The sequence below is a fragment of the Carettochelys insculpta genome, chromosome 4, assembly GCF_033958435.1.
Source record: "Carettochelys insculpta isolate YL-2023 chromosome 4, ASM3395843v1, whole genome shotgun sequence".
In the NCBI taxonomy this organism is placed as follows: Eukaryota; Metazoa; Chordata; order Testudines; family Carettochelyidae; genus Carettochelys; species Carettochelys insculpta.
In genome coordinates, this window is record NC_134140.1 from 45,801,706 (window position 1) to 45,823,017 (window position 21,312).

Here is a 21,312-nt window from a genome sequence, read left to right on the forward strand (position 1 = left end):
AGCAGCAACTGACCCACACAACAGACTGAAAGGCTGGATCTACATGAGCCCCTTCTTTTTGGAAGAGGCATGTTAATGAGCGGGTTCGAAATATGCTAATGAGGTTCTTCCATGAATCTGCAGCGTCTCATTAGCATAATGGCAACCATGGTGATCCTAACACCAGATAGGAAGAAGGGGCTTTTGAAAACTGGGGGGTGCTTTCGAAAGGTCCCCGTCTCCACGGGCGGGGTGTGATTCGAAAGCCGCACTTTTGAGTCGCTGTGGCCACCATTATGCTAATGAGGCACTGCATATTCATGGCAGCGCCTCATTGGCATCTTTCAAACTTGCTCATTAACATGCCCCTTCCAAAAGGAAGAGGCTCGTGTAGACACAGGGAAAGTCTCATTCCTTGGACAAGGACATGCAGCTAGGTAAACCATTTTAAACCCTAAAATACGAGAGTGACACACGAGTCAGTCAGTTTGGAGTGATAATGTGGGATTGTACACAAAAGGAATAAACACTTTTCAGGGCTTCCTATTATATTTGTACATTTAATTATGTTACTACTTCAGTATTAGTTTTGCATTCTTTAGAACGTCACTGCATTAACCAATTGTTCACTGAGTTCCGGGAATGGTATGGCAGATCAATGGGGGCACTAAAAGAAAGGCTTAGTTATCTTGGAACAGTCTGACAATAAGGCATCTTTTTACATCTTTTAAACCTTCTTTAACTAGGTGTGTGACATATACCTCACTCAGACTTTGTAGAAAACTATGTACTTTTCCTCAATACATCCATATAAATGTTCAGTACTTGCCATTCTCAAAAGTATGTCACCAATTTATCAGAACTATTGTACTGTAAGACCACAGTAAGTTCCAAAACACCTGTCTGTAGCATCTTAGGTACCCATGGCCAAATTCTATTGTCAGTTAATAATGATTTTTATTGGAAGACTCAAGGATTGTCATTCTGTTTTCGTGTCATTCTGAAGCCTACCATATCTGTTCTGTCAGTATAAAGTGATGGAAACAGTTACAAATTACCAGTGTTGTTGAAAGTTCCTTTTGTTTAGAATATCACTAGATTGTTTGGCTGCTACTGTCATTTTGATTTAATGAATTATGCAGTGGAGCATACACTTACAATTACGCATATATCTATACCATTTCTAGAGTCCAAACTCTTGTGATATTAGAGGTAACTCAATCATACTTGGCTAATTTGCATTAAATCTTTTAATAAAAATCATTATTAGCCGAAGGTATGGGGGCACTGAACAAATGGTGGATCACTCGGTCCATCTGGTAAATTTGTGTGTTGGAATTGTCTTTCACTGAGTAGTAACAAATTAAGACTGGACACATAGATACCAGTTTTCATCTGAAAATCTTAGCCCATTGGATAAGGTCTGGCTCAGAAAATTGAAGCACAGTATTTAAAGGCTGGAATGAAATCTGTCCTAAGTAAGGAATACTATAAATTGGTATTGTCCAGTGAGAAGTCCACGGGCCAAACTGTAACTCTGGAAGATACAACTTGTCTTCTACTTCTCCACTACTCTGAGGAGGAGCAAGTGACTTTATCCCCTTTTCACAGAACAGCTTGCTACCTACTACGCACATAGACAATTACTTCAGACATCAAGAAGGGGATTTTGAGCCAAGACTCTCTAAATTCCCCACTACTCATTTGCTCTCAACAGTGGCCCACAGGCAATTATGTCCCACTGACCCCAGAGTCACAATCTGAGCAAAGGAGTGGGCCTTACTTTGCTTTACTTTCTTGTGTGGCAGAGTAAATATTGTGACCATCTAACCTAAATGACTTCCCTGAGGCTATTTAGTGTGGCACTGGCTACGTCTACGCTACCAGATAAATTTGATTTTATTAAATAAATTTAATTAAATTCAATGTTATTACTCTGGGTTTTATAAATTCAATTTTGAGTATCCTAATTTCCCACAAATTCCACACAAAGGTGAGTTATTGCTGCCACACTAGAATGGCCAAATATGGACTGTTGCAGCAGTGCATTGTGGGAACCTATCCCACAGTTCCCTGAGACCTGCATTTGCACCCTGCCCCTGGCCCTGCTGCACCCCCACCACTGGCAGTGCTCAACCTGCTGCCTGGTTCCTTGGTCCCTGCAGCTGGGGGAGCCAGAAAACTGACCAGCACTGCTGCCTTTGGCTTGTGGGAGCTGGAAGCCAGGTGCTGTGCTGGTCAGTTTCCCAGTTCCTGTGAATGGCAGGGAGCTGGGAGCCAGCTGCAGCAGCACCAGTCAGCCTCTGGAGGCTGACGAATTTGATTCAAAGACATGGCACTTCCACACCTGCCTTCATTCGAACTGTTAAATTCGAACCTGACGCTACTGCCACCCTGTTCTGATGATATTATGATATTGACATTAGTACTTCCTAAATCAAGCTAATGGTATTTACAGTGAAGACAGTCATTTGGTACAATCGAGCTAACTGCCTTAAAATTGAATTTATCTCATAGTGTAGACATAGCCCCTGTCAAAGCCAGAAACGGAACTCAGGTCTCTTACTAAGAGTCAGTACTCTGTCCACTTTAGCATGTTGATATCTGTAGAGTGTAACCAATTTAAACAAACAACACTCTTGAGGTCCTGGATTAAGATCAGAATCTGTCATATAAAGAATTAATGTTATTTGCCAAGTTCAAATCACAGAATTGAAGGAATTTTTGTTTTGTTCTGTGCTTTGTATTCTAGCTTCCTTAGTTTATGTACAATATTTAATCACTAGTGTTTTGGTGCTTTGCTTTTGTTTATTTAAACTAATGTCAAAGGCCCTGTATATTTTAGCCCACTGATGGTGTTTCCATGTGACTATATTAGCTGAGAAAGTACTTAGCATTTATTTACACGCAAGAGTTATTAACAGTATTGAAGTACAACGAGAAGTCTTGTGGCACCTGATAGACTAACAGATATTTTGGAACATAAGCTTTCGTGGGCAAAGACCCACTTCATCAGATGCATGAATGGGGGTGGTGGTGGTTTCAGAGGAGTATTTAAAGAGTGGGGATTCAGCAAGGTGGAAATGGCCCTGTATCAATAGTATTTATCAAAAGAGGAAAAAACAAGTTAGATCAGACAGGGGGATGTGAGCCTTTGTCAGAGTCTAACAGGGAGCTATTAACACCCAGGGCAGAGAAGCTGTTTTTGTAAGGTGCGAGCCACTCCCATGTCTCTGTTTAATCCTTGGTTAATGGAGTCAAATTTGCAAATAAATTGCAGCTTAGAGATTTCTCTCTCCATTTGATGTTTTACATGTTTTTGTTTCAGGACTGTCACCCTTAAATCTGCCACTGAGTATCCAGGGAGATTGAAGTGTTCACCCATAGGCTCCTATACATTACCATTCCTGAAGTCTGATTTATGTCCATTTATTCTGGCACATGATGGCATATATTATATTGTAGATGTGCCAGTAAAGGAGCCCCTGATGGTATGGTTGATGTTAGGTCCTGTGATGATATCACTGGTGTAGATATGTGAGCAGAGTTGGCAGCAAGGACTGTTGCAGGGGCTGGTTCCAGGCCTCGAGTCACAGGTTTGTGATCTGAGTGGCTGGTGAGGATTTGTTTAAGGTTGGCAGGCTGTCTGTAGGCGAGGACAGGCCTGCCTCCCAAGGTCTGTGAGAGTGAAAGGTCATTGATCAGGATGGGTTGCAGATCACTGATGATGCGTTGGAAAGGCCTTAGGTGGGGGCTGTATGTGATGGTCAGGGGTGTTCTCTTGTTTTCCTTGTGAGGCCTGTCTTAGAGCAGGTGGCTTCTGGGTACCCATCTGGCTCTGTCAATCTGTTTCCTCACTTCCTTAGGTGGGTATTGTAGTTTGAAGCATTCTACCAAAATTGAACAGAATGAACTCTAGATATTATCTAAGCAGAAGTGACATTGCAGATCAGACTGATACCTAAATGAATAAGTTTGCATATTTTAGCATGATAATAAAGCTTAGCCGAAAGTTTCTTTAGCTTTCTCCTGTGTTTGCAAATAATTGAGAAGTATTTGGTTTCGCCTGTCTTTGGAGTCTCTTTCCTCTCTCACTCGTTAAACAGAGCATGGTAATTGGAGATTCAGTTTTAAGAAGTTTCATTCCTAAACAAGATTATGAATATTTTGAGGCCTGGTTTCTATCCCCAGAAACATATTCTCTACCTAAAACATCCCTCAGGTTTGTTTAAGTCATACCTGTTCAGAGCAACTGGATGTTGTGGGCTGTCCAGGCTCATCACAGATGTAGGAAGAATCATTTTATTTTACTGCTACATCTGGTGAATGTGATAGACTGAAAGGCAGATAAACAAATTGGTGAACAGGCAAGGGGCCAGAGGAATGACAAAACAGCTCTATGCTTTGACTATGTGCATATGAACACAGAGTTGTTCCTTTTGGAGGAGGCACTTCAGCTGTGGCAGGATGTAATTACCCCACAAACCCTTCCCTCTGAGACCTTTTGCATGCTATACATTTAGCATTTTTTTTTTACCTGTGTAGTTTTATTGCTGTTTCCATATTAAAGGCATCGTGACAAAGTTCTCCAGCACTGACCTCTATTTACAAGATGAACTGTGCTGGAGTTTGAAAATTGAGGTTTCAGGTGTTAATATGAGGAATAATTGACTCCATTCAGTGGCCTTTAAAAACCCTTGGATTGCTTCTGCAAAATCACCATAGTAACTGCGATAAAGCTTTAAAAATATCCAAAATGGAATGGCATTAAAGTTTTGCATCCTGAGCTTTCATTTTCCATCAACTTCTTATCCACATTTTTATACTAGTGAATTTCAGAAGCCAGTATTACCTATCTAGCATATATAATTCTGTAAGTTACTGACAGACTTGAATTTTTTAAAGTACAATATTTGTTTATTGTTGTAAAGAAGTGTAGCCGAGGCTATGAATTGCTCTTCTGTTGTTGTTGAAGGGATTTATTTTACGTAAATAGGGAATTAGAGAGAAAGTTCTCTTTTGCTTTGTTGCTCTTTTGCCAGGGCATTAGCAATTTGGAGCTTTGAAGTGGGTTTGATCATCATTAGAAGGAAAAAAATGGTGAGAAAGGGGCCACAATGGATTTGCTCTTAGTTCAGTCAATTTCCTGTGTGTCCTCAAGTACTTTCCAAAGAGGCAAAGAGAGACAAAAAAACAAACAAAAAAAAAAACAAAACAAAAATCACAGCAACAAAGATTAACCCCAAAGTAACCCCAGTTGCAGCAGCTCCAACTAAGAGAGAGAAATGGTAAAAAAGGACCTGTTTTTCTGGGTAAAGGATGAGGCCCCGTGATGCCCTAGTCTTTGAACTGCGTATTGAAGCCATATGAACCAAGAGTTCGACCGAGCATTGACTAGTTCATGTAATCCTGACTATTTACCTGTTTCTTTTCTCCAGCTGCTCTAATGAAGGAATTTCTTAGGTTCAGCTATAACCAGTGTCCACTGGAGCTAATGCCTCTGCAAAACCCCCATCCAGACAAAACGGAAGGCTTATATCACCTCTACCACCTAATGACTGTTTGGGTACAGTTACAGCAGCCAGCTCTAAGGCTTTGTGGCATGTTTATCTAAGTTTACCTCTGTCTATGGAAAATTTCAGATCAATTACCCTTAACTTGCATTTTATTACTTCTTTACTATAATGCTACCACTATTTCTTTGTTCACAGATAAACAGCAGACAGTGAAAAAGACGTATTTTACTGAAACAAGTAAAAGTCTTACAAGGTTTTAAACAGGATTATTTCCATACATAAAATCCCTGTCTCAAAAACACTAGTGATAAGAGCATATGCATTGAATCTATCATTTAAATCTGATGTCTGCCACCTACTTTTCCCTACACAAAATTGGTCTTCTTCTTTGCCATACAACATTGTGTATTAACTACATATATACTGGTAAAATAAGGAGTGAATAATACCTTCTAAAATAAGTATCTTCCAAGATGGTAAACTACAATGCAGCAATCACAATGTAACTAATTATGACAAATAACTGTTGACATGCCATGTAACAGTGAGTGAGAAGATTAAAACAATGAACGATTGTATAAAAGTGCCATCCAGGGTTTGGAGGATGGCTAGAAGGAGGCTTGGTAGAAATATGAACATGTAGGATGTGGAGAGAACAAGATCTTTCCAAAATGCTGTACAAACTGTGTCAGCTGAGTTAGTACTAGAATTTTGACTCACAGCTGTTGGCTTGGAAACGAACACACTGTATCTCCCCAAAAGGGGCTGCACACTTCTAAGTGGTTACCAACAGGAAGACTGATAGGCTGCATTTACACGAGCAAGTTCTTCGAAAGACACTGGGCCTTTTCTGAAAGAACCTACGGAGCATCTACACATAAAGGCTGTGTCTACATGGGCACAAATCTTTGAAATAGCCATGTTTCGAAGATTACTAATGAGGCGCTGAATTGAATATTCAGCACCTCATTAGCATTAGGGCGCTTCCAGCCGCGATGCTTTGAAAGCCCCGCTTTCGAAAGCGTGCGGCTCTGCACAGCTACATGGGGGTCCTTTTTGAAAGGACCCACCCCTTTTGAAATTGCCTTATTCCGATCAGTGATCAGGATAAGGAGATTTTGAAAAGTGAGGGGTCCTTTTGAAAAGGACCCCCGTGTAACCGCACCGAGCCGCATGCTTTCGAAAGCAGGGCTTTTGAAGCACCGTGGCCGGAAGCATCCTAGTGCTAATGAGGCACTGAATAGTCAATTCAGCACCTCATTAGTAATCTTCAAAATGGCCATTAGCATGGCCATTTTGAAGATTTGTGCCCGTGTAGACACACCCAAAGTGAGCTCTTTTGAGCTGAAATCGAAAGAATGCAGCACTTTTTCCAGCGGCCCTCTTCCTCTCCCAGGTGAGGAAGAGCACCTTTGTCTGAAAGTTTCTTTCAGAATAAACATTTGTAGATGCCCCAGGAGCCCTTTTGGGAGAAGTCCTTATGGCACCAGATTTTTTGATCCCAAGTCTGTTCTTTTGAAAGAGTGGGGGTTGTGTGAACACGATCTATCAAAAGAACTGATCAAGTTTTTTGATCTGCTTTTTGGTGTGTGGACATACTTTTTTGAAAGAATTTTTTTTAAGGAAGATGTTCTGGAAAAACTTCTTTTGAAAGATCTCTGTAATGTAGACATAACCATAGTGTCTGAATCACCTGCTCTTCCTTGGGGATGCAGCTCTGCTTTAATGTAGAGTTTCCACAACTCATGGAGGAGACTGCTCAGCAGGTGCCATGAGTCAATGAATTCCATGAACCATCTTTCATGAGCCAATGACACCCACTTTGTGGCTCTGCAAGAGAAATTTGTCCTGGTCAGAATAGAAATTACAGCAACCTTATTGTGCTGCTGCAGCCACTTGCAAGGGGGACCAGTAAAGGGGAGACTAACCTACATTTCCATATATTAGAAGAAAGGCTTTTAATAAATATAGAGAAAATGTTTAGATGCTCTAATGACTATGTCTAGCCTGGTGTACAGATGGATGGTGGGAAATAAGCAAGTGCGCTTGGGGCCTTGTGGTTTGCATGTGAGGACATAGTTTAATAGTTCAATGTTATTGGTTTCAAAGGCCTCTATTCCTCCCACAAACTTCCTGTTCAGAGGCAGTGCTTGAATCAGTCCTACAGCCTGTGATACATTTTTATATCCCTTACTGCCTGAAGCCCAGAGTGGGAGAATGACTTGCCGTAAATACAACCATATAGGCTATGTCTACACTAGAGCAAAGAGTCGATAGTAGTTACTGTGGGAAGATATGTTCCGACAAAACTTCTGTTGACAGATTGCGGCCAGACTGCAAAGCAGATCAAGAAAGCGATTCTCTCTGTCAACAGAGAGGCTAGACTACCCTCCGCCTCTTTCTACACCACGTCTTCCCCTGAATGCACCCTATTCCCAGCTCCTCCCCACCGTCACAGCTTCCAGAATGCCACAAATCAGCTTTCTGCAGCATTCCGGAAGAGATAGGAGGAAAGAGTTGGCCGTTGGGTCCACCAGAGGGCGAGAGTGGCATCAGGATTGGGGGAAGGGAGGCAGAGTGTATGCTTGACTGCTAGTGGGTGCTCGGCATCCACCAGTTTTTCCCCATGGGTGCTCCAGCTCCTCAGCACATATGGAGTTTGCACCTATGCTTCCTGCTTATATTTCAAAATACTATAATAAAATATTAAATGTTTATAGGAATGGATAAGTTACAAGTTACAAGTTACTTGATTTCTGAAGTTTTTGCAAAGAACCAATATCTCTCTGTATTTATTCTGATTAAAGGAAAGTAAGGCTAGACTGTAGCATCATTTGATTTACTTAGCAACCTAAAATTCATGGCTAGGAACCTGACAACTCATTTGTATTTCAGTGAATTGATTGCATATGGCTACCCTTAAATCTCAAAAGCCATAAAATCTGTCTTCCTCTCATAAACACACACACCTTGAAAGTGCTTTCATTTACCTTAGATGATGTTACCTCGGTATTTGGAGTATTGACTATCGGACAGATTTTAGTAGACTTACTCAAATTGTGTCTATCCCACACAAGCTCACCATCTAATAAATTATTTTGTTAGTCTCTAAAGTGCTACTGGACTGTGTTTTTGTTTTGATAGTATATAGACTAACATGGCTCTCTCTGTCTTACTGTTCAAATTGTGTAGCAATTGTTAACCAAGTAATAGTCCCATTGAAAGAAATGGAACCTCTGAAATAAATGGAGCAGGTTGTGCAGTGAAGTCCAACTGCAAGATAATAAGGATGATAGACTAGGGACCCCATATTATCCACACTCAAACAAAAATACTTCATCAAAGTAAGGTGAAGGTTTTCCACAATACATAACAGTCACATTGAGCAGCATATGCCTTTTTCTGAAAATAGGGGACTTTGCTGCAGGGAAGGCAGAGCAGAGAGAGATTACTCTTGTGAAAACCAATACAATCCAACTTAAGAATTCAGAGGGGGGAGATATTTAAAATTAAGCTAGGATCTACAACAGAGCAGCTTATTGGAAGAATTCTATAAACATATAATTTACTGACAGTGCATCTGATTAACTTCAGTTTCGCTGGAATAATTCTCTGTCGACTGACAAGCATCCCTAAAATAAGGCTCCATTTTGCAGCCCATCTGGACAAGGAAAGGAATTTGAGACTTGCTTTGTATTTTTAGTCAAAGAATGGGTCTTCCACAATTCTGTGACACCTTAGTCTAGGGTGTGAGTTTACTAGTGTCAGTGAGGTATTCTGACATTGCCATTTAAAAGTTTAATTGTAAATTAGAGTTAATCATTTCATGCTTGTCCCTGTGCATCATACATCTTGATTTAAATACTAGGACAAAGTTTGTTTTTATTTGGTCTCTCATGCCACACTTGCTTGTTTCTCACTACAAAGTAACCCATTAAAATAATTGGAACTCTTGCAAAATCTCTGTTTTTAAATTGTCATAATTCAGCAATTTTCCCTCCACTTCAGATAGCCTACAAAGTGCCTCAGCCCTCAACTTCTCCTAATAATCTACAATTTAATATTCCTGCAGCATGTGTGTCTTGGTGAAGACATTATTGAAACAAGTTTTAAAGAGAAATTCAGCTAGCCATTCAACTATAAACTGGCTCTTAGTATACTAAAGTAACATTATTTAGATTTAAGATCCTTAGGACATTTTAAGGTTAACCAATGGCTTCCATTTACCCCTGACATGGGGTAAAGCACTGTTAGTCTGGTTTATGCCAAACCCTTCCACTAATACCACTACACTGCAACACTACAGATTTTTAATTCCTACATCTTTTGCTGCCTTCTTGCCATAAGCCTTAAGAGAGTCACAATACTGTTCTGACCTCATCAAATGGTTCCCCCCAGTTTATACCACTTCCTGGATTTTATCAGGTTAGCCAGCTGAGGCTATTTAGTTGCTTGTCTCCCCAGTGTCTCATCCTGATTAGCTAACTCCATCAGGCATCACTGGGAAATTACTTGAAGCTCTGGTGATCAGAGTGATGACTCACCTGTCAGGCCTTAGCACTCTCACACACACCCAAATAGCTTCCTCCTCCCCTGGAGCTTTTATCTACTTAATTTTTAAAGAATCATAGTCTGCTTTGATTGCACCTTTGAAGACTTTACTCCTTGTGAAATCTAGCCCAAGTTGTTACAAAAGCAGCTGAAGCAGAGGCTGGGGCATCCCAGTTATACCTCCTTTTCTTTGTTTTTATGTTGGCAGCAAGCAGCACTGTGTAGCACAAAAGCCTCTACATCCCCTCTTTATCACTAAAAGATCACCCATTTATTAGGGTGAGTCTATACAGTTCAGTTAAGCTGCCTTACTTTGCCAGCCCAAAGCAGCTGTACTATAATGGAGAATCTGGCTGAACCTCTGCATTATGAAATAGTTCATATTAGAAAAAAGGTTGGTGAGCTCTAGTTCTACGTGACCCAGTGCAGACTAACATTATAGATAAGTCATTTCATGTTGTGAGGCACTTGCTCTTTTTTCATTGGAAACAAACAAACACCGGGAATCTTTATAGCAAATACATTTTAAAAAGGTCAAACACTTTTCCTCCCTCCCTCTACCCTGAGAAGGTTAACTGTAACCTTTATGATACAGCTTCATTAGCTCATGCTCAGATTAATAAGAAGCTGTAGTAAAACTTTTTTATATTTGTTTCTGGTTTTACAGTATTTACTGAAAGCGGATTTTAGGAGGCCTTTACAAAACACAAGCTTCAGCCTATAAAGAGAAATCATCACTCTTTCTCATCTAAGGGGTAGAATTTGTCTTCCCTCCAACTACAGTGCATGCTTATTTGCATAACCCTGAGCAAATGGTGTCCATATAAAAATGAATAAGAAGAAAAAGATCAATCTTTGTCGGATACTGTACAGCAAACATAGTGGATTTTCACTTGTCAGCAAGGTGTGCATAAAATATGTCTGGATTTGTATAAAAATATTCCCAGAATCATGATATCAGGTCAGTATAAGGGGCAGAATGGGAGCCTGGATCTGCAGAGATCTGGTGGCCTATACAAATTGCAGGACGTGGGGAAAATTACTGCTAGACCTTGATTGAGTAGGGCTGTGGTGAGATAAGTCACAGCCCTACACCTAGGTTCAGACTCACTGGCTAATGCTAAACTCACCCTTAGTGCTAGCAGCTTGATATAAATGAGCAGTCTCAGAAATTCAAAATGGCCACTCATTTGCATATCAAAGAGTAAAGATGTGGTTCTGCTGGCAAAAGCCCCTTATGTCACCAGCCCCTTATCCCTGGAAAAAATCAGGGATGAGGGGATACTGACAAAGTCTGTTTTTGCTGGCACAGCCACATCTTCATTGCTTGTTTTCAGCTGTGCATATGCAAATGAGCTGCTGAGATATGCAAATGAGCAGCCATTTTAAATTTCCACCACTGCTCATTTGCATTAAGCTGCCAGTATGAGGGGTCAGTGCAGCACTAGCCACTGTGGGCTGATGTTACTTGTTGCTTGGTCACAACAAAGAGGCTTTATATAGAAAAAGAAAAAAAGGTGCATGTTCACTTTTATGCCTCATTTCACAGACATGGATAGAGGTTGCCTTTCTCAAGCAAACTTCCAACCCAGTTCAGTCAGACTATATGTAAATAATATCTTCGTACATTTAAGGTGAAAAATACATTATCCCTTTAGCAAAACACAGAGCTAATCTATTCAGGGATCACTTCACATGCCACTCTAGCCTGTCTTCACATAAATCTGTGTGCTTACAAAGATATCGTTGCTATATTAGCTGAGGAATCTTATTAGAAATGCCACTCGTCAGCATCAGTGGGTGGGGATACAGGATGGGGGCAGTGATGCACATGGGACAGTCCCAGTAGGAAAAGAAGGAGACAGTCACCAAGGGACAATAGCCCCTCCCATTGTGAGTCTTTGATACCCATTGGCCAGCTGGGGAAGAGAGGTCCTGACTGGCCAGCATTGCCAGGCTCCCAGGATTTAGCCCAGTAAGGTGGCCATATGTTTTTGACTGAACACCTGGTTCAAAAAAGGAATCTTGGCACCTCCAGTTAGCATAGCTGACCAGGCTGTTGACTGTCCCTTTGGGATGGCCATGCAGCTAGCCTCTGTGCTGTGTGGCTTCCAGGAAGCAGCTGGCACATCTCCCCTCTGGCTCCTATGCATGGCATTGAGGTGGCTCCATATACTGCCCCACCCCAAGCACTGCCTCTGCCTGCTCCCATGGGCCAAAAAACATGGGACCTATGAATGGGACAGTGCACAGAGCTGCCTGGCTCCACCTCCACGTAGGAGCCAGAGGGTGGATGTTCCTCTGCTTCTGGGAGCTGCTTGAGGTAGGTGCCACTGGGAGCCTGCATCCTTCACCCTTCCTGCACCCCAACCCTCTGCATCAGCCCTGATCCTCCTTCTGCCCTCCAGACACCTTCTTCCCATACCAGAACTCTCTCCTATTCCCCAAAGCACTCATCTGCAGTACCGCTCCAGTGTCAAACCCTAACCCACTGCCCCAGCCCAGAGCCACCTTCCACATTCTGAATCCCCGCTCCACAGTCCAGCCTCAGAGCCTGCACCCCTAGCTGGGGCCCTCATTCTACCATCCCACCCAACCTCAACCCCTTCAACCAGCCCAGGAAAAATGAGCAAGTGAGTGAACCTGAGGAGAGTGAGTGACAGATGGGAAAGGAATGAAGTGGGGGCAGAGCCTCAGAGAAGAAGCAGAAAAAGGGTATGTGGTTTTGTGAAAGCAGAAAGTTGGCAATCTGTAGCCATATGGAACATCCTTTGGCTCCATTCTAGTAGCCCTATCTAACCCACTGAACTAGGAGTGCAAGAGATGATCTGTTTAGTGGGTGAGAAAGACATTTTTCTCCCGTGGGCCAACTGACAGAAAACCAGAGAGGCTTTTTTTTTTCCCCCTCCCTTCCTCACAGCACTTTGAAGCCACAGTGGTTAAGTAAGAACACTTGGAGTACCTTACTGAGGTACTAGGGTGAAATTATTTATTCATCAACTTGTAAACAGTTTCCAGTGTGGTTAAGAGAATAAAGTGAATGGTTTCTGCAGGTAAAAGACATAGGACTTTGGTGTTTGGCCTTGGACTCATGGGGCATTCACGGGTTGAGGTCCCCATCCTGTTTCCCCCTGCCCCTCTCAGGGTGGGGAAAACACCCTAGAACTCACAGAACTGAGTTCTGCTGGTTAGCCTGAGAAGAACATACCCTACATTATGGATTAAGAGGCCCTTTATCCCTGGAACTAATTTTGGTTTATATGTTAAGGTGCCCTGAAGCTGCTGTGCTGGAGCCAATGAAATAGTAAGAAGACTATGGGTTACAGGTAGATGGTGCTCTGGTCCTGTGCTAAAGTTTATAAAGGTTGTGGCCATGCTTAAGCCCATGCATGTGTCTGTCTTCATTTCAGTGCTGGGTCCAAAACAAAATAAATTAAGTGCATTCTCTATTTTAATTGTTAAGAGTTCAAATATACATCAATACATTGGACCATTAGACTTTCCAGATGCTGTGGTTTGGCTACTCCAATCAGACATCAACAGAAATAAATTGTTAATAAAGGCTCAACTGACTACACTTCCTGAGCTCCCAGAAAATTCAGAAGTATTTCTTCTGGTTGTTTTTCATCTTCAGAGACTTTCCTGTGCCTTCCTTCTTTGAGAGACAGCCTGCCTTTTCTTTATGAACCTGCTGATTGCAAATGAGATGCAGCTGTCTTATATGATGCAGCATTCACTAGGATTCAGCCTTTTTTTAATCCTACCTAAGCTGTAGGGAGGAACTCCTTTGGTTCCAAATTATCCTGAAGCTCTCCTGTATCATTGTCTGGAACTAGATTGGGCAGTGTTAAAATCATTATTGTCCTGTTCTGGTGCCCTGAGCTGAAGTTAGACAACTGTCTGGCTCTACACAGCTACACTACACAACAGATTAGATCAGGAAGCAAAGAATACCAAATATGAGATTTTTCATCAACAATTCCCTGTTTAGCTTGTGATAGATAATTCAGGAGCTCATAATAAAGGGTTAATTTATGTACAGATATCTGAGCAATTATGAATTCACAGTTGCAAAATGGACCAAAGCCACTGATAAATACTGAAATCAAAGTTATGGCAAGTAGAACGGGTACCAGATTTTGTCCAAGTAATTGTAATCATTATATTGATCTTCCACAGACTTTTCATGTAAAAAAAATCACAGATACCAAGTACTGTAACAATAAGAATAAAAAGGGATTAAACATTTTTATCACCGCAATAAATCTAATTCTTAATTTTGTATGAAAATCCTGGAGATGAAAATACATTGCAGCTGTGTCTACATGAGCCCCTTCCTTTCAGAAGGGGCATGTTAATGAGCGAATTTGAAAGATGACAATGAGGCACTGCCATGAATATGCAGCACCTCATTAGCATAATGGCAGCTGCAGCTATTCGAAAGTGCAGCTTTCGAATCGCATGCCACCCTTGGAGATGGGGACCTTTCGAAAGGTTTCCCCAGTCTTTGAAAGCCCCTTCTTCCTAACACCAGATAGAAAGATGGGGCTTTCAAAGACTGGGGGGTCCTTTCAAAAGTTCCCCGTCTCCACGGGTGGTGCGTGTTTCGAAAGCCGCACTTTTGAATCTCTGCGGCTGCATATTTATGGCAGCGCCTCACTAGCATCTTTCGAACTCACTCATGGACACAGCTTCCATGTTTATGGATGAACATTATCAACTGTTTATATTATTTCATTTCAAAATTTTATAAAAGCATGTTAATCCTGCAAAATAGTCAATACCAAAGTTAAGAAACTACCCATGTAACTTTAATTTTGTCTATTTGTGCATATCCCTAACAACACAGCCTTTGGTTATACAATCACAAAAAATTATTTCTTTAGTTTACACAATGGATGAGGCACACTGACTATAGGTTTTTATTTTTCCTCCTCTTTGTGCAAGTTCTTGACTAATCTGGATACCGAAGGTGCACATCTGCTCTTCTCATTCTTGGTGTAAACATTTTCATGACTTACACTGTGATAGCCAACAGAATTCAGGCATAGAATAGGGCATGGATTTACCGGACTCTTGTCTCATTCACTACATACCTTTACCTCATTCACTGTGTGTCTCTGCAACACTGAAGTCAAGAAAAGAAAAGATTCCCAGACCACAGAGATATTTGGGTTCCTAGCTGCCTCTCTTGAAACCAAATCCATCATTTAGGGGCTGATGACATTTTCCAAACCCAACATGCAGCAGCCACCTAGGTCTGTAGGCATCTAAGTCCCCTAGGCACCTATATTTCCACCAGTCAGCATTCACCAAGCCACTAACTCCTAATGTCTTCTGCAGCTAATGAGCAGTTCTGAGACCAAGCTCAGACTGAAGTCCTTGAAAACTTGGGATTCTCAGACTAAGCAGAGTAACATCCATCTCACAAGGCTGTGGCCACACATGCGAATGGCCAAATTGAAGAATACTAATGAGGCGCTGAACTGAATATTCAGTGCCTCATTAGCATTCACACACTTCTGGCCGTGGGGCTTCAAAAGGGTTAGCGACACGAAGGTCCTTTTCGAAGGGACCCCCGCACTTTTCAAAATCCCCTTATTCCTCTCAACTGAGCGGAATAAGGAGATTTTGAAATGTGTGGGATCCTTTTGAAAAGGACCCCCATGTAGCCACGCTGAGCCGTGCACGTTTGAAAGCAGTGCTTTCGAAGCGCCGAGGCTGGAATTTTGCGAATGCTAATGAGGTGCTGAATATTCAATTCAGTGCCTCATTAGCACTCTTTGATTTGGCCATTAGCATGGCCATTTTGAAGATTTGGCCAGGTGTGGCCATAATATCTAATCTCAAAGGCATGCTCAGAACAGGTCTAAGACCTGATGCCTGGCAAACCTCACAGCAGGAGAGCTGGATCTACATCCACCAGTTAATGGAGGAACAGCACAGAAACGTAGAATACTGGAAGTATAAGGGACCTCCAGAGGTCATCAAATCCAGCCTCCTGCCCTCACAGAGGGACCAAGCACCATCTGTGTTTCCTGTTAGATATTTTCCCTCCTGTTCTTAAATATCTCCAGTAGTGGAGATTCTACAAGCACCCTAGGCAATTTATTCCTGTACTTTAATCACCTGGATAGTTTGGACATCTTTCCTAATGTCCAACCTAAACCTTCTTTACTGCAATTAAAGGCCATTGTTTCTTGTCCTATTATCAGAGACAAAGAAGAATTTTTTTTCTCCTTCCTCCTTGTAACACCCTTTTAGGTTCATAGTGACTGCACAAAAGACTTCTGGGGTTACAGCAAAATAGGGTGAGTGTGGTCTTGAAGGTTATAGAGAAGAAGAGAGGGTGGGTTATGGCTGTTAGGGCATGCACCATTTGCTCAGCTGACCTGGATCAGGTGATTAATTCCAGGAGAGGGCTCATGGCTGAGAAGTCTAGCAGAGACAGATGCCTACTTCCAGCCTATCAGCCACATATACCATATGATCCCCTTAGGAATCTCTTTTTCCTGCCACCACTCCTTGTAGTACTTCACTCATGGCTATTTTATGCAGAGTATGCCTTTCTTTCTGAGACACTGAACTTTCCCTGTGAGCATTGAGCTTAGGGCTAAGAATTCTGTTGGGTGGCAGGAGACCTAAGAATTCAGTACTGGATTGCTGAGCAGAGTAACACCTTTTGAGGATCTAAACCAAACTGTCTTTGAAAATAGGAGGAGAAATAGGAAAGCCACTGCATAAGAAAGAACACACTGCTAAAGTTCCTAGAAGGTTGGGGAAAACTCCTGGATAGACAAGCCATTATTGATTATGATGGGATCATAAGGAAAATATATTTGATCATCGCATTGGAACTGTACTATAATGTGAACAAACAAGTGGCATACTTACAGGTATTAGTTCAATCTTAACTTTGGAATTGTGTACACTTCAATTTGCAATCTTAATATGCTTTTGATTAATTTTTAAAATTTAACTGTCTAAAGTTTTTTTTTCTGTATCAGGGAAAAATAATACATAAAGGACACTATAAATGTCTAAAGGGAGAGATTCTGGAATTTACTCAGTGTCTGAGTGGCTACAGAGGTATCCCAAAATAGCAAGGCCACGGCTTTTTCCTAATAGTGATGCTATTTCAAGCCCAGTATTCCAATTCTGCTACCTTTGTCATGGGAGTGGTAACGGAATTTTTGAAATAGCCTCTTATTTTAAACTTTGGTGCTGTTTGCATTGTCCAAATTGCATAAATTATTTCAAAATGAACTCACAGTCTAAACGTAGCCTAAGGTACATGGGGCACAAACTGAATCCACATCTGAATGGGAGGTGCATGATATATTTATCAGTAATTGAAAGAATGTGGTCTGGTGACTGATGCACTATCAAAGTCTAGAAGCAATGATCAGTGTAGTAAACTTGGAGATTGTGGACCACTTGGACTGTTACCACGCTGATAATTTTAGCTGACGGAGCAACTATAGACTATCCTAGGTCCTCAAAATGCTTCTCTCTGGCAGTCAGCATCACCCCCACCTTGTTCAGTTTATCCATCTATATCCAACTTCTGTTTGTTTAGGTACTGAATACAGATTGAAACTGGGTCTTTTCAGGAAAGCCAAATTCAGAATTTCTGTATGAATGTGAGCAGTCAAGATAACTGAGGTTATCATAAATGTAACACTTTGATTTGACTTTCAAAGCAACTTAGTTTGTAATCAATACCTTACTGAGTTCTGCTGTGCAATCTGTTCTTGAACGGACTGGCTCAGTAAGCACAAATCTATTCGAGAGCCTTAAAAATGAGAAAAATATTTAGCCTTTACGATATTCCAGATTTGTAATTATAGCTTATTGGTATGCCCAATACAGCAATCAATAATTTCTGCAAAATAAAATCTATTTTCAGTCATTTAGCTAAAGAAGGATTATTTTGTGTTTCTTGAGATTTTCTAAAATAGAATAGGAAAGGACCAGCTCTGCTGCAGTCAAAGTTAGGTGTAGCTTTCTATTCAAATCTTGACTACTCTAAAACCACACTGTCACTTAGATTTACCTTGAAATTTGGTGGGGCATAGGTACTGTAAGTGAGCCAAACGGAGCGGCAATTTGCCTAAAGTATTCATGAAATTAAGCGCCTCCCTAAAACCAGCTTTTCCCAAAGGCTGACACATTTTTGGGAAAGTCTTTTGACATTCCCAAGGATACAGAAAAGTACTGCAGAGTTTCAGTCACACACACACACTCTTATAGATGTCTTATTTCCTTGTGGTTTGATTATATGATTGTTATTATAGGTTTTTATGAAAGAAATTGGCTGTAAGGGCAAGGGACCAATAGGCCACATCCTGTATATTGAGCTAAGGTAAACCTGGCTTACATGTTTAGGACATTTCGCCTATACACATAGTGATAAGATAAAACAAACTTTAATGACCTACGGGACTTCCAGGAATTTTCTCAGATTTATAGAGTACACCATAATTTGGAAAATCTCAAAATAACCAGTTAAGATCAGACTGACTAACGGGGTAGGACAAAAGAAACAAACGTCATACATAACCACAAAAGAGACCATGGTAATGAATATATGACAGTGAGTTGAGACAGATGATATACTGCCCTACAGGAACAACTTTAGTATTAGTAGGGAACGAAATACAAATAAGGAGAAAGGGAAACAATCCCTACTTACTATGCATCAAACATAACGGACTCACAAATAGGAGGGTGACATGAAGATGTCCTACTTGTTAATGAGTGACTGCTGAGAGAGAGAGAGAGAGAGAGAGAACATATTATAAAAGTGGCACCCCAGACTAAGGACAATAGGAGAAGGAGACGTAGTCCTTGGGAGGTGCCAGAATGAAGACCACTGGTGATAATGGGGAAGGTGCTGGTGATGAGGAAGACAATGGATAACATTTCAAGTTGTTCTAAAAGGAATTATATGAGTATATGGAAAAAATAGCTATACATTCCATAGTTATCTTGTTGAGATGGGGTGCTTGTGACTGCACTTAATATATTTATAAAACTATATTTATAAATATACAAGAGTTCCTATAGTGTGAGAGTTGCAACTGTGCACATCAGGGTTCCCAACTACAGAATATTTCAATACTGGTACAAGAGCTTGTCAACCCTCAAAGTTATACCTGGAAATTCATAAGCAATTTATATTATTATTAATGCAAATCTAAAGATCAGGCATGAAAAGATTTAATACTGACAAACTCACCAAGGCAACCAAGTTTGCCAATAACTGTCTAGACGCCATCTTGATTTACAAAATTAAAGGTTAGTAACATTGACAAAACAATGTGCGTGTCTTGATTGTGCTCATGACATTTCCTCTGACTGTGCTGCAGTGAAAAGATCTAAACAATTATGCACAGGGTGGTAGCCACAGTAGCTCTCAGGCAGTATGTTCTATGTAAAATATTCTGTTAGTTGGTTCAGCAGGACTCAGAAGAGTATCTTTCCTGCAGTGGCAAGGAGTGAGATACCATAATTATTGCAAGAAGCATGATTGCTTTCATTTCATATATATTTCATTGAACAACATTGGCATCTTTAAGTTCCCTCATCACAGCCTCCTTAAGTGAGCTTCCTGATCAGCTCTTGGCCCCCTCCATGGAAGATCTCTTCAGGAATACCATCTACCAATACTATTTTGCTATTTGCCATTGGCTTGACAATTTACATACTTCAGATATATTTAGTGGAATTAATAGTTGGACTTTAATTGGATGTGGTTCAAGATCACCAAGTGCAGATACTGACAGGGTGAACAGGCTGTTTAGAACCTTTCTTGCTTGCTGAATTATTGTAGCTGTCACTACCACTATATGAAAACAAAAAAGCAGTAAAGTAGCACTTTAAAGACTAACAAAATAATTTATTAGGTGAGCTTTCGTGGGACAGACCCACTTCTTCAAACCATCGCCATAGTCTGTCCCACGAAAGCTCATCACCTAATAAATTATTTTGTTAAAGTGTTACTTTACTGCTTTTTTTGTTTTGTTAGTATATAGACTAGCACGGCTTTCTCTGTTACCACTCTATAGAGCTGGTTCTCCATGCACTTTGTGAGAGTAGTGTGCCATTTTTGTTCTCTTTTGCCACACCGTGTGAGCCATCTTTTCAAAATTTCTCAGCCATCAGCAGCAGTGACTCATCTGTCTTCCACATGGATGGTACCATTAGATTGTGCGCTGTACAATCACCTCATCTCATTTAAAAACACAAAAACAAACAAAAACAAAAACAAACTTTGGACTCTTTTTAGTCTACTGCTGAATGAACCTGTTTGGCTGTCATTTTCCTATGAAAATGTGTTCTCAGGAAATAGATGTTTCTCAGTAACATACAGGATATGGTTAGGAAATGATGCAGAATGTTTACTACATGATACATGAAAACTTTCACAAGCTTTAAGAAAGAAGCTAGAAGAAAAGGTGCAAAATATGGCAGTAAGTGGTACTAATCAGAGAATACAAGAATCAACAACTTGGGCTGGCTCTTTAGAAACTGAAAAGATAAAAGCAGGAGGACTACAGTGGCGTATGAAGCTGAACAAAAGCATAAAAAGAAAACGCTTCCATTCATCCACAGTTATCCATTGTGTGAAATGGTAGAAGTGAAATTATCTACAGAAATCTATACATTTTATGACAGCCATCAAATATTTCTCTCTACCCACTCTTCAGTGGTGTGCTTTGGTCTGGTATGAACACAACACTTGTGAGCAGGGACTTGCTATGTAGCAAGTTAGTATTTGGGTCTGAATCTACAATGCCTCTGCTTGACACAAATTTGCTACTTGGACCCTGCTTATAGCACAACAAAGGAATGGAGTGCAACTCAGCCTCCAGTTCGAGTAGCAGTACAGTAAGCCATACTCTGGGATGCTCACCACTGCAGCATAAATGAGCCTAGGATCCATGTTTCTGCTTCTTAGGCCTTGTTCTGGATGGTAGAACTATTGCCTCTATAGTTCCTATAAAGATACATCCAAAAACAGATTTTCCCTGTCTCACTTCCTTTGAGGGAGGGATTAAAAACCTTCAGTCTTCAATAATGAAAATGGGAAAAACAATCAGCTGTTTCTCTGTTCTTTTCAGAAGGTATCACACTCTAAAACTTGTCAGTTTCCTTTTTCAGGATGGAATAGGAGAAAAAGAACCCATAAGATTTCTGGTCTGCTGCACTAGAAAATAATGAAAAAGATCGCTGAATGCAGCTGAATAATGGGAAGGCCAGA